Here is a 14,584-nt window from a genome sequence, read left to right as displayed (position 1 = left end):
TCAGCAGCTCCTGGTTAACCAGAAGGCGGAGGGAAATATGTTATATGTTATAAAGTGGTTTAATTTAATCATTGACACCTAGAATGCCTATGAAAGTGCGGGGCCCACTGCAGCCGCATAGGTTGCAGTGGCATAAGGCCGGATATGATCTGTTCGATGGTGTCGTTTGACTGTCTTGAGATGTGTTGAATGTTGCTTATTCATGGTAAGAAAGAGGTGGGGGGTATGGAGAATATGGACTAACTTTGTTTTCATGTTTATTCCCCTCCTTGTCTCCCCTCACCCACTACTTTCACAGAGCGAGACACCGACACACACTAATACACATCTTAACACATATGCCTCTACACAGAGACACACACGCAAGCACACATACGCACACATACTCACTGAACAAATTAGGACAACAATAAAGACTGGTGGTAGTGAGGTCGCAAGAAGTCAAATTTAAAAAAAAAAAGTACTAAAATCCTTTCACGTGTACTTATAACACTAAAGACTTATTCTATTTCGTTATTCAGCCGTGACGGGCATTGACAGAACTAACTGACATTAAACTATTAATAACTTTACAGACACGCAGTCAATTCCAAGTTCACATATCTATACACACATTGGCCTATTATTCTTTACAAAGAACACACACTCACACGTAACTGTCTAGAAAATGAACATGTTCCAGAAAGACAAACAAGCATAAATCATTGCACACGTACAGATAGGTCAACAAATCCATTTCTTTCTATAACATCAGCGAACATTTCCCTACCACGTGATCTGGAAGCGAGACAATTTTAAATCTTGCCGTCACTTTCTTTGTCAATAGACATTAGACGTCGACACGAACGTTGGAATGATAGGAAGTGAAGGTGACTAAACATAGAGCGTTGTATTGAATGTTCAATTCTAGAACTCTCCTAGACGAAACTTTAACTCTCCTAACACTAAACTAGAACTCTCCTAACACTGAACTAGAACTCTCATAACACTAAACTAGAACTCTCATAACACTAAACTAGAACTCTCCTAACACTAAACTAGAACTCTCATAACACTAAACTAGAACTCTCATAACACTAAACTAGAACTCTCCTAACACTAAACTAGAACTCTCATAACACTAAACTAGAACTCTCCTAACACTAAACTAGAACTCTCCTAACACTAAACTAGAACTCTCATAACACTAAACTAGAACTCTCCTTACACTAAACTAGAACTCTCATAACACTAAACTAGAACTCTCCTTACACTAAACTAGAACTCTCCTAACACTAAACTAGAACTCTCCTAACACTAAACTAGAACTCTCCTAACACTAAACTAGAACTCTCCTAACACTAAACTAGAACTCTCCTAACACTAAACTAGAACTCTCCTAACACTAAACTAGAACTCTCCTAACACTAAACTAGAACTCTCCTAACACTAAACTAGAACTCTCCTAACACTAAACTAGAACTCTCATAACACTAAACTTTAACTCTCCTAACACGAAACTTTAACTCTCCTAACACGAAACTAGAACTCTCCTAACACTAAACTAGAACTCTCCTAACACGAAACTTTAACTCTCCTAACACGAAACTTTAACTCTCCTAACACGAAACTTTAACTCTCTCTTGTAGTAAAGAACGTCCTGTGTATTAGGCATCTATTACTACCTGATTTTATGCATTAATGGTCGTCAGGCTTTCAGTATTTGAAATTAATTGTTATGAGTACTAGAGTTCCAAATCAGAAGCAGAATAAAATGAAAGAAAGAAAGGAAAAGGGACTTAAGGACAGAAAGAAATGAAAAAAAAAATAAAAGAGAAAAAAAATGAATAAATGAAATAAAAAAAGGATAAAAAGATTGAACAAAAGAAAGAATGAGAAAAAAGAAAGATAAAAAACAAAGATGAAAAAAAAGAAAGAATATAATGATTGAACAAATGAAATAATGAAAGAAAGAAAAACTAACTTGTCTAGTTCTTCGTTCACAAGTATATGTTGGAGGGTTCAGACTGGTAGTGCTATATCTACTATTAACTGCGCAGTGGTCTTCAGATCTAGAAGCTGTTGTATCCTTTTTTTTTTTATCTAAACGCATTGATAAATTAAATCAGATTACCTTTTAGACTTGAAATTTTAAACATTTTAATGTTTCAAGTTGTTAAGTCTAATGTGAATTCTCTATTCTCTTGTCAATTGACAAAATTATCATTCGTCTTTTTAGACTTAAAATTTTTTCATTTTTTTAAGGTTAGCAAAGATGTTTAGGTTGACACGTTCCTGATTGTAATCTAGTCCCAAGACAATTTTACTTGCTTGTTTTTCTTTTTCTTTTGTTTTTTAAACTGTTTTGCAAAAAAAATAATTTTAAAAAATCTAGGTCTAGTTATAGAAACCCAAGAAATAAAAATCGAACTAAGAAGAAGCAATTCCTATGTACAGCATTAAAATCAAGTTTTTGATTGTTTTTAATCCTCAGTGTTTCATTGTAACATGTTTGTCCTACATCCATTATGTGCAGTCACATAGACCTATATTTCTACAGATTGATGGCCATGTTATCGTATCGCTTGCTTATCAAGCCCCTCAGTTCATGTTTGTATTAGCTTTATGTTTTCGTTGCATTGATCTGCTCACACGTGAGTTAGGGCTTGCATTGTCCTGTCATTAGTCACTAAGTCCTTACTAAAGTGGTTCTCAAACTGTGACTAGTAACGATCAACTAGAGTTTTTACTAGACCAATAGCTCGCGACACCACCCTCCCCATACTAGACAAGTGTTTTATTGCATTCGTAGTTTCAGAGATTCATTCCACAACACACGATCTCTCATAGCAGAAGCGAGCAGCTTTAATAAAGTTGAAGCGGCGGGGGAGGTCGATACTGAAGTGGGACTGTCATTCGATGCAGTTTTTTATTTTTTGTAAAATATTTTACATGTTTCGGATGTTCCTTCAGAGTTAAAGATAATCTATTTCTTAGTCTAAACCTACCGCAGGACGACGGAAGATGGCAACGGGCAAGGCATGAACCCAGGACCATCCAGCAAGCAAACCACACGACCAGGCAGCCATCCATATACATTTGTAATGAGCTTGACCATCGTAAGATCGTCTTCATGCTCGACGCCTTGTAGGGGCCTGGGGACCTGTTTATCACACGCAAAAAAAAAAACAACCTTCAATAGAACCATGGTAGGCCTATGTCACTGGAGAGAAATTTGACTATTTTGACAATAAGTAGTTTCTACAATCGCCTTATCAAAGACGTATGAACATATTTTGAAAAAGAACGTTTTGAATCGATCGTGTTCAGGTCGAAACGACGCCACTTAATTTATTAATTTAATTTTGGGAAAATTGGAATAGGAATTAATGTTTTTAAGTTATATCCAAATCTGGTTTATATTATAATATAAATACAACATTTGTGCATGGTAAGAAACGTCTTAACAGCCTTCTTGTCAACACACATGTATGCACTTCGCAAAACTAACAGGGTTTCTGTCCAGGGCTTTTACAAGAGAGGATTTGAGCCTCTCAAGCCCTCACTCAAATGGAGTTTGATGATGATGATTATGATGACCTTGAGCGCTCACAGTTTGAGAAACACTGTCGAACTGGTTTTATATGTTGTATATCAAAATTAAAAGATCTCTTGCTGCACCAGTAAAATACAGATTATAATACCTGTAAGAAGTATTTTGGTCACAAATAATACAAATAATACATTATACGATAACGTCTAAATGTACAATATGTTCCAATGATGCTAGGATTTTAATATGATGACCTTGAGCGCTCACAGTTTGAGAAACACTGTCGAACTGGTTTTATATGTTGTATATCAAAATTAAAAGATCTCTTGCTGCACCAGTAAAATACAGATTATAATACCTGTAAGAAGTATTTTGGTCACAAATAATACAAATAATACATTATACGATAACGTCTAAATGTACAATATGTTCCAATGATGCTAGGATTTTAAAAACAAAAGGCACGAACAGCTTCGTTCTTGGTGTTTGGTCTATTGTATTTATGGATGCTTTATAGTCTTAAACGTTAGACCCTTAATGGTGTCAGATTGTGTGGTAATGAAATGCTAACGCAAAGTCAAAATTCATGAGCCGGCTTTTACGTATTGGGTTTATCTCCCAATGTATAAAAATCATATAACTCTAAAGGTCTATGATTCAAAATGTTTTAAAAGTCATTTAGGAATAAGAGCGTTTATCTTAGTATGCTTAAAAGTTGTGTGCGTGGTTTTAATGGCTTCAAATGTTAACAGATCATATAGATATAATGGTCTATAACTCCGAATGTAAGCCTTAAAAATCAGGTAGAGCTAAATGTCCATTTCATGTTGGTAGCTATTTAGGTCCCACAACGTTCAGAAGGTCGAATGGGTTCAAACTTCTGACGTCTATAGTTTATGGTCAGGTCAAATAGGAAAAATAAAACTAGGTCTCGATCTAAAAACTTAGTCTTTATGATCCATTTAAGTATTTCTAGTTCACTGGAGCAGAACATCTCTCTCCACACGGTTTAGACCAAAACATGACAGGAGTCCACCAGGGACCAAGCAGTCACTACCTGAATAGAAACTACGATTGTGGTAAGTTTGGCTTGTAAGTTTGTAACTGCAAAACCCCCTGGTAGGGAGATTTAAACTCAAAACTCCCCTTTGCTGTGCTAGGGCAAGTGATGGTTTAGTATTAAAATCTCACCAAAAATAAACAAAATCAAAACAAAAATCAGTCACTAAATTCCGACCCCTCCCCTGAAATCCCCCCGGCTACGCCAATGAATTACAATGAAATCAATAAGTAAATAATGTTAACTACACTACCACATGACATGAAAGAACAACCCCGTTTAATTTTCATTAAGACTTTAAAAAAAAAAATCAAATTGATCTTCTAGTGGCTAATTTATCAATAAAAACCTATTGCTATAGTTACGACATTTAAACTAGATCCATACGTAATTATGAGTTGCGAAATAGACATTGAGTACCTAACAAACGACCCCTAACCGTGGTCAATTAAAGCCCCTCCCGCTCACCATCTCCCACTGCCGCGCCCATCACTATCAAGACGATGGCCGAGAGGGCGCAGTTCTGACACAATCGGTGACGATTTCAAGGGAGGAAACCGTAATTTGAGCATCCCTTTGGGAAGAGCTCAACAAAGAAACTCTCGACACTCGATTGCTCTTATCGCCTGTAACGGGCCGCTGGGAGATGGGAAGAAGAGAGAGGGGGGGGGGTTGTAATCGGGAGGGCGCTTACACACACACACACACGAATGAAGATTTTTCCTTGGATGTAAAGATGTATCCATTGAAACGATAAGTGTCTGGTCATCATGATGTTACATCACGATCAGGTCTTTGACCATTTGTTTCTCATTATTGGTAGTGAACTTAGTCGTTATACAGTCACACACCTAATGTATGGCATGATGGGATGGATCCGATGATGCAAGTTAGATTTCTGACTTAGGACCTCTTACCAGCGTCGATACATCAATAAGTATTGAATGAATTATATCTTTAAGTTGCATATACCACGTGGCTCCCTAATTAGGGGGTCGAGCTCGAACCTGGTGTAGACCAGCGATGAGCGTCCAAAGGCAGCAATTAAACCTTCTCTCTCCCACCCCCTAACTAGCCCACACAAGAGACTGGACCAGGACGTATAGAGAAGTGCTTCTTTAAAGGGAAAAAAAACAACAAAGTTCTTTTCAAAGTTAATGGGGGAAATAAAAAAAATATTTTAACCAATGTCAAGACACAAAAGTTTCATCTTGCGCTTTGTTACAGACAGCTGTCTCGAACACTGTGTCACAGACGACTGTCTCAAACACTGTGCCACAGACAGCTGTCTCAACACTGTATCATAGACGACTGTCTCGAACACTGTGCCACAGACGACTGTCTCAAACACTGTGTCACAGACAGCTGTCTCAACACTGTGTCAAAGACGACTGTCTCGAAAACTGTGTCAGAGACCGCTTATTGTTCTCTGCAGCTGGCGTTTTCTCTAACCTCGACACGCTACACGTGTTTATGTTCCCAGCATGCATAGTAACCTGTGGTCCAATAACTTTTGTGGGCCAGTTGGATGGGGGAGGGGGAATCTGGGACTTGTCTTCTAAATAGGCAGCACGGTAACCTTCTCCCAGATACTCCCCTTCCAAGTGGTCCACAAAAGATCTTGGACCACAGGGCACTGAGCATGCTACAAACTTGAAAGTTGCGCAATACAAAGACAATTAATAAAAAATATTTCCGATCACACACATTTATTATTGTTAATCGAGATCTGTTAAAATTAATTAGAATCTACGTGATTGATACAAAATAATGGATGTATATTCACTTTTGTATTTTTGTCTCTTAAATTCTATCACCAAGATTCCCAGAGAAGATAAGAGTTGGCAGTGGGCAGCAATGTTGATCTAATTTTCCCTCTCCAGTCATGTGAGCGCTCTGGCCGTGATCGTATAGTGGTTAGTACTTCGCGTTGTGGCCGCGACAACCCAGGTTCGAATCCTGGTCACGGCATGTTGCTGTGTGGTCTCGCACTGCCAAGCTCACTCTTTTTTTTTTTTTTTTTTTATTTTTTAAAAAACATTTTTAATTTTTTTTCAGCGTATGTAATAGAAGAATTTTTTTTAAAATTATTGTCAATAAATCTGGTGAATTTTTAAATAGATTCCACCCCCACCACATTTTTTTCTACCAATGTGGAATTGTTTGGGACCTTCACCTATCCATTGGACTGCTGGGGCACTACAGATGATAGGTCGACGGTTATTTGACTTGAATACAATCTCTCAAGAATAGGGCTGTCCATTCCCTTCGCTTTATATGTCTGCCTCTTCTTTTTCCTGGTACTGTTCCTTGAACAAAGATGTTTGTGAGCCCCGACCAGGGAAGGTATGCTACTGGCACACAATTTTAGTTTATGTTTTGTTTTTGGTAAACATCGTAAGAGCCGATAGCCATTGTAATACATTCAGATTTTCTCATTTGTGGTGCGGTCTTTGTAAGTAATAAATGAGCTCCTTTCTAATTCTTTTTCAGTCTGTCTCTCTTCAAACTCAATCATTTGTGTTTTTTTTAATCAATGCACAATATAGCTATTATGAAGAATTTTTTTTCTTTTTTTTTTTTTAGTTGCATATTCATTATTATAAATTTCACCAAGTTCACATCACTGAGAAGATTCACCAAGTTCACATCACTGAGAAGATTCACCAAGGTCACCTCATTGAACCTTTCACCAAGGTCATGCTACTGAAAACATTCACCAAGATCACCTCACGGAACACATTCAACAAGGTGACCTCAATTAGAACATTCACCAATGTCACCTCGCCGAGAAGTTTCAACAAAGTCACCTCACTGATGAGGTTCACCGGGGTGACCTGATTGAAACATTCACAAGGTTATGTTACCGAAAACTTTCAACAAGGTCACCTCACTGAACACAGTCAACAAGGTGACCTCGCTGAAAACATTCACCAAGGTCACCTCACTGTGAGAATTCAACAATGTCAGCTCACTTGATGAAAAGATGGATGTCTTGGTTTAAACCCAGAAAACACTTTTGTTCCCAAACTAGTAGACAGTCCCCCCTACTCCTCCCCCCTGTTGTACGGTAGAGTGTAACTTTAAAACAAATATCACTTCATCAAATATATCAACAAAAATTGTTTTAAAACTAGGTAATGGGGCATGTCTTCCTTGACATTCTCAAAAGAATTGGGTCAAGTTGGATCGGATTGGAGCAGGTCCAAAAATAAAAACGAACTCTTCATTTGATGTCGAGTGACCGGCTCCACGAGTTACTAGTCGATACACCGAATGAGAAAGCAAGTTTAAACAGAAGATATTAAAATAGTTTCCTTCAGGTTCCCATTCGCTGCTGATGAATCAAAGATAGACAACGCCGATGATAGAGTAGAGATAGACAACGCCCTTGAGATGACGGTTAATTGGAGCATTGATGACGATCGCCATGCTTGATTAAAGGAAGCATAACCCGAGATTTCATCCGAGATACCTTGTATTTCCTCTGCTTCAATCTATTGAATTGCTGTCCTTTGTTTACCCCAGATAAAATATCTGATGATTGCGTCACACTAACAAACACACACTCATTCTAGCACACTTGTACTCCGTACACACACACACACACATACAAACAGAAGGCATGAATTAGAAAACGTTTGGCATCAAGGTTGGGAGGATCGACGCGTAAATATATAAATATATAAAATAAAATATTTAAAAATAAAAATGAATCGCCTGGCAGCAGGGGTGATGTACCTTATTGCTTAGTGTACCATCGACAGGTCGGATTGATCTGGCGAGCGTTTGAAAGAACCAGAAGTACTTCTGCGGGAAGATGAGGTGATCAGTTAGTCTCCACCCCCCCTCCTCTTCTTCTTTAACGTTGTCATGGCCACCCACCCCCCCCCCCCCCCCCGTCCCTCTCCACTCACAAACATCTATTTATTTTATGCCCACAATTTAGCAACACTTCAAAACTGTGCAGATAAGAGCAATGATCTGGCGTCTTGTGTTGGTCCGGAGCAAACAAGTGAATAGCTCTCTCTCTCTCTCTCTGTCTCTTTATCTAGTCATGCCATTGAAAGATGATATATTATGTTCTTTATAATTCAGGAAAGGGAGGGGGGAGCATATTACAGGGCTGCATTGCAATCCAGGGTGGCCTGAATAGCTGTGTTCGAATCCTAACGAGTATCTAGAATCATTTGTTGAATGTAGTGGATCGTGGACCAATATAGTGGACCAATAAAGTGGACCAATATACTGGACAAATATACTGGACCAATATAGTGGACCAATAAAGTGGACCAATATACTGGACCAATATACTAGACCAATAAAGTGGACCAATATACTGGACCAATATAGTGGACCAATAAAGTGAACCAATATAGTGGACCAATAAAGTGAACCAATATAGTGGACCAATAAAGTGAACCAATATAGTGAACCAATATACTAGACCAATAAAGTGAACCAATATAGTGAACCAATATACTAGACCAATAAAGTGGACCAATATAGTGAACCAATATACTAGACCAATAAAGTGGACCAATATAGTGAACCAATATACTAGACCAATAAAGTGGACCAATATAGTGAACCAATATAATGAGTGAGCTGTGACTACTGTAGCAGTCTGAAACCTAACTTTATTTAAACTCATCATTTAAAAAAAACAAACTTTGTTCTAACAGCATGTCGTCATCTAATTAACAGAGTACAGCAGCCGTGACCTTATCATTTCAATCACGTGACCGTGAACCGCTATTCCATCACTAGCATAGGTCATGTGATCTGAGCTAACCCCCCCCCTTTCCCTTTTACCTTTGTTCAATCTCACGTAAGCTCCAACTTTTTTGTTAACACTGTTTACACTCACTAATAAATAGATCGTCCATAATCAACGAAATGTTATTTTGCAAATACAAACGAGGTAGCTAATTTTTAAATGGTGGTCACTCTGTGCTCGAGGAGGGACAGACCTAAAGGCTAGGGAAGACATTGTAAGAGAAACACAAATAAAACAATGCACAAAACAAAGTCTGTCAACACCATCACGTAACAAGTGTATGCAGTGATATCAGACACGAGTTGGAACTGCGCCTTAATGAACTGAGAGATTCCATTAAACCTCCCCCCCCCCAGCACTTAGTGCCTTCATGCCGTGAGCTTCATGGATGAGCTGTGGGGGCAGACGTGTCCGTGAGTGTCTGGGTGAATATTTGTACATCCATCAAGTGGAGGGAAAACTAGCTGTAAATGTAGACAAATGGTGTCAGGGGCGTGTTATTGAAGGGGATAGGACCAACAAGATCTACACCAAGGTGAGCTTACATGTAAAATGTTGTACCTTTGTAGAAAAGTTAATGACCGTCATAGTCCCAAAGTAACATTTTCAGAAAGTTTCTAATTTTTTGGAAAGTCTATTTCAGCATGTTGTCAAGTAGCGATGGAAAGTCTATTTCAAGCATGTTGTCAAGTAGCGATGGAAAGTCTATTTCAAGCATGTTGTCAAGTAGCGATGGAAAGTCTATTTCAAGCATGTTGTCAAGTAGCGATGGAAAGTCTATTTCAAGCATGTTGTCAAGTAGCGATGGAAAGTCTATTTCAAGCATGTTGTCAAGTAGCGATGGAAAGTCTATTTCAAGTAGTTAACAAAAAAACAACAAAGTTTGGACGTTCTTAAGTGATGCGTTTAAATATAAAGTTAGGTCTCGGACAGTGGCGTAGCTAGGGTGGGAGGGGGGTGAGAGGGACCCAATTTGAAAATCAATTTGTTTTACATTAAATATTATGCCATTATCTCATGTCATGATGTCGAATGTCAAAATACAGGGGCCTCTAAAGAGGTCAAGACGTTGAGCCTCCAAATCCATAGCTACTCCACTGTCTCAGACTGCTGCATCGGTAACAGTAAAGCTCATTATTTTGGCTCACTATTTTGGTCCACTTTATTGGTCGACTATATTAGTTCACTATATTGGTCTACATTAGTTCACTATATTGGTCCACAGCACAGCTCATTATTTTGGCTCACTATTTTGGTCCACTTTATTGGTCGACTATATTAGTTCACTATATTGGTCTACATTAGTTCACTATATTGGTCCACAGCACAGCTCATTATTTTGGCTCACTATTTTGGTCCACTTTATTGGTCGACTATATTAGTTCACTATATTGGTCTACATTGGTTCACTATATTGGTCCACAGCAAAGCTCATTATTTTGGCTCACTATTTTGGTCCAATTTATTGGTCGACTATATTAGTTCACTATATTGGTCTACATTGGTTCACTATATTGGTCAACTATATTGGTTTACTATTGATTTACTATACTGGTCTACTATATTGGTTCACTCTATTGATTTACTAGACTGGTCTACTTTATTGGTTCACTATACGGTAGAATGTCCTGCACGATAAAGGACATACCTTACGGCCAGGCAGCCGCCATGGGATCAGATTGACAACAAGCGGCAGAATTGAGGACAAACGAACCAAAAGAGAAGAAAGAAAAAAAAAGGTGTGAGAAATGTTTGAAATATTTGCTCAGTTTGTCCACACTAGAATGAAACCCTAAGGAAGAAGAGAAACAAAACTTGACATTTGTGTGTTGGAAAACAGGCCAGAAAGAAATAGATGTAGAATAGAAGAAGGCGCTTCAGAAACGATGTAAGAGTAACACTGGAATATGTTCCTTCATACTCAAGTCCCAAAACATTATAGAACATAGTATAAGAACATATGATAAGAACATATTATAAGAACTTATTATAAGAACACATTATAAGAACTTATTATAAGAACATATTATAACATCCGAAAGAGAAAATAAAAAGGTTTATGTATATGTCCTGCGTTGTGTCTAGAGAGACTGTTCATGTCCCTCCCTTGAAGTAGGAGCAAAATAAACCCCTTGGGTTCGAACCCAACCTTTTGAAAGTCTGAATTCCAAACCACACTCGACCAACCCATTTAACCTTGTTCCATATCCTCTAACTTGGAGCGTACCACCTCTCCCCACTCCCTCTCCACAGTTACGCAAACACCGGTATCTCCAATAACCTACATTCGTGCAAACGTTGGTACCCCAGGGCTGCGGTAGATTAGTGGTGTAATGCTTTAGACACGAAGTGGCGATGCTATCACCACAGTGGCACCACTGTTTCCTCCCGCCCATCTGGGAACAACCTTTGTAACAAATATATCTTGTGTACATGTACCTAGGGCTTGTGGGAGGAAGTAACTAGAAAACATGAATCGGAACATTAGGGACATCAAGTTCATTTTGTTTCCTTTCTCTTTTCTTCTTTTTCTGGAAACATACAAACAAAAAGATTTGTGTTTTTGATTTTACACCTGCTCTGTATGTTTTTGTAGTAAGCTCTAATTGTTTAGCGTCTTGTGTTATAATGTTTGTTTCATCAAGAATCAAGAGCTATTCTGCATATTGAAACAGGGTTACTATATCTGCGTGGACCTATTGGAGATGCATTGTATCAAGTTCCACTCTACATAGAAGCGAGCTCGCGTGACAGCCCAGGGCTCTTGATAGAGGTGTCACGCTAACGCAGTAATACCCAACCTACGACCTGCGTGTCTTATTCGGCTAGTGACGGAGTGACGGAGTAGTGTGAACAGAAACAAAAATGAAGTATCGAATGGACACGTGATACACGTGACTGAGTCTTATATACGGAAAATGCTTACAGCCTGAGTACTATATTGAACCAACGTCCCCGCATTTCTCTTGTCCAAGTGTCCAGAATCCCACTCCAACGCCATCTAATGCGACTCCCGCAAAGGGGAATAGCCGCTATTAAGTTTGCGTGGTCTGTCCGTCCGTCCTTCCCATAGTCCCGTTTAGATCTTATAAACTAGAAAAGATATGGAAAATTCGATATCGTGATATTTTAGATCTTTCGAGATTCTGGCGTAAAGACGACTTTTTTCTTTTCTGCAAGCGAAAAATTTAATTTCTAAATTCAACTATGCAAGCAGATTTTTCATAAAAAATTCACTATTTTACAATTATTCACTATTAATAATGAAATAGACAAGAGGTAACTATGAAACATATTTGTAACACATTTATGAATTTAGATTTTTAGATAACTCTTTTGACAAATATTGAAGCCTGCCTTTTTACCTGCTTGAGAAAACTACTTCTGGGGCCAATTTTGAGTTTGTGTTTCCACACAAACTTTCCTTGTAACCTGAAAAGAAAATCTAAATAGTTAAGGGGAAGTTCACCTAAAAGTTATGACTGGGTTGAAACATGATTATATTCTTTTTTGGAGTAACGTCAGTTCTATATAAGATAAGCTACAAACTGCTAAGGATATATGTAATTTTTTTTTCATTTCATATTTAGAATCAGAAGGCGTGGAGGTTGAGTTGTAAAACGCTTGGCTTCCGTACAGAGATTTTAGGTTCGAATCTTACTAATGGAGACCGGACATTTGGGGAGGGGGGGAAGTAAATTCAGTTTGTCGTTGTGCTGGCCACAAGGTATCCTCATCAACATTCTGTCATAGAGAGAGATGAGCTTTACATCATCTGACATATGGATTTTAAGGTCTGAATGGGGTCACTTTACGTTGTATATGTAATAGTCTTTCGTTTTATAGCAATTTTAGGAGTAACTATAAGCAATGTTTTCATTGACACTAAATTCTAGGGACAAATAACATAGAAACCCAGACCATCCCACAAGAGACAACGAATACCCGGAAAACATGCAATAATCAATACCTTTAAAAACTCTATCAATCAGAGGTCCGGAATTATCCACAGGGCAGAATAATAGCCCGGGAGACAAGGGAAGGGGAGTTAATTTGATCTGCTTCAATTAGGATTACTGAATCGTTTGACATGGCCAATACGCACCGGTTATCGCTCTTGGAGGGATGTTGACCAATCCAGCCAAGTGGAACTCTAGGAAAGATCAATTAGATCTCTCTGGATGGAAACAAATCTACATTCGTTGCAATTACTGACAGAATGGATCTTTAGATACCGTACTTTTCTCAATGCTCCAAGTCATTGGTTCACGAAGGTTTATTTGAAGTAAAGTGTGTAGCATATTGGAGACCACAGATTAAGGAGGAGTACAGTAGTTCACTAGGCTTTGCAATCCAAGCTGTGATCTACCTATTTTGTCGGACCCAAAGCAGACAATACAGCCATTGCTAAATCAATGTCTATAATTAATGTAATGGACATTGTCATATATGGTGGAAAAACTATAAATAGCCAGATTTTTTGTTTGGTGTCTCCGGTGTACAGACTAAAGGCGGGGCTGATAAGCTTTGTTTTCTGAAAGGTATTTGTTCTTTTTACTGCACTTTGTAGCTCTGCAGAATCCGAATGTTCTGATCTCTTAAAAATTTCAATATGAAAGAAGTGGGACACTGTCACTCTATGACATACGGTAAAACTTTTTGTTAAAACAAATGGGAGACTAAGTGGCGGGAATAAGGAAGATTTTTGATACGAAGATCATCTGCCACACATTGTGATAGTGTTAAATTAGAGCTTAATTTTATTTATTTTTTAAGTTGGCAACAGCGAAGTTCAATTAGGCGTCCTTGGCATTGTCTAGTCTATGGTGAGCATATCCAATGATGATCTATAAACAAATATCCGACTTATTGAAAGTACCTTTATATCTCCTGGTCTAATTCTAAATCTAGTTGAATATCAAGAGAAATGTAAGTGTTCTTACAGAAACTTATCTCCAACTGTTTTGATGTATCTAAAATCTGAACGTTTTGCGATGCTAGTGTTTCTATTGTGTTTGTCAAGTAGCACTAAATGGTAATAATTACACGGGAAATCAATGCTTAGGGGGGGAGACTAATCGTCACGAGATCGATCAAGCGGCAGCATGAAAACAAATACTTTTTTTTTTGTTTTGTTCTAGAGTGCTCTCCCCTTGGGAAGTGATGATGGAAACGTTAATCTCCCCTTTAACCAAACCGGTCGGTAAGCGGA

At 38.2% G+C, this 14,584-nt stretch overlaps 1 protein-coding gene and 1 non-coding gene across 2 annotated transcripts in view; one reads left to right on the top strand and one right to left on the bottom strand.

Moving 5' to 3' along the window:
* Window positions 1-14,584, bottom strand: part of LOC106056663 (protocadherin-11 X-linked-like) — a 72,447-nt gene that overhangs the window by 49,362 nt on the left and 8,501 nt on the right. The window lies entirely within an intron of this gene.
* Trnah-gug (transfer RNA histidin (anticodon GUG)) lies at window positions 6,492-6,563 on the top strand. Its single transcript has one exon. It is a non-coding gene; the product is annotated as a tRNA-His (tRNA).

Source organism: Biomphalaria glabrata, chromosome 8, assembly GCF_947242115.1.
Source record: "Biomphalaria glabrata chromosome 8, xgBioGlab47.1, whole genome shotgun sequence".
Lineage (NCBI taxonomy): Eukaryota > Metazoa > Mollusca > Gastropoda > Planorbidae > Biomphalaria > Biomphalaria glabrata.
The sequence above is the reverse complement of the archived record's forward strand: the minus strand, read 5'-3'. Positions and strand labels throughout refer to the sequence as shown.